Below are 648 nucleotides of genomic sequence, written 5' to 3'. Positions count from 1 at the left end.
ACACACGCCAACTGACATCACTACGACGACGATGAAGTTTTGTTCGTATTTTTTATACCACAGCTTCCCATTCGCTTCCCTGAACAGCTGGGTCAACATCACTCAGTAATGAAGGAGATTTTGAGTACAAAAAGATGGTAATGCGCTAATGTTATCCACTGAAAGCCTAAGTTTAGGATTATCCTGAAAGAAAAAGATTATAGTACGATTGGCTGCTGCGAAATTACAGAGGTATTTTATTATTGTCTACTCCAGTTACATTTTTACCTAGCTCCTACTCTCCCTGCCAACGGCCTTGCCGCAGTGGTAACACCGGTTCCCGTCATATCACCGAAGTTAAGCGCTGTCGGGCTGGACTAGCACTTGGATAGGTGACCATACGGTCTGCCGAGCGCTGTTGGCAAGCGGGGTGCACTTAGCCCATGTGAGGCAAACTGAGGAGCTACTTGATTAAGAAGTAGCAGCTCCGGTCTCGTAAAATGACGTACGGCCGGGAGAGCGGTGTACTCACCGCATGCCCCTCCATATCTGCAACCAGTTACACCTATAGGCTGAGGATGACACGTCGGCCGGTCGGTACCGTTGAGTTTTCCAAGGCCTGTGTGGACGGATTTCTTACTCTGTGTTATCTATGAAATCCTTTATATT

General features: G+C 47.4%; 1 pseudogene; it reads left to right on the top strand.

Annotated features, from left to right (window-relative positions):
* The first annotated feature begins 285 nt into the window (after positions 1 to 285).
* On the top strand, positions 286 to 403 carry LOC126096147 (5S ribosomal RNA; annotated as a pseudogene).
* Positions 404 to 648: the final 245 nt, after the last annotated feature.

This window comes from Schistocerca cancellata, chromosome 8 (assembly GCF_023864275.1).
Source record: "Schistocerca cancellata isolate TAMUIC-IGC-003103 chromosome 8, iqSchCanc2.1, whole genome shotgun sequence".
In the NCBI taxonomy this organism is placed as follows: Eukaryota; Metazoa; Arthropoda; class Insecta; order Orthoptera; family Acrididae; genus Schistocerca; species Schistocerca cancellata.
This window is presented reverse-complemented; position numbering and strand designations above follow the sequence as displayed.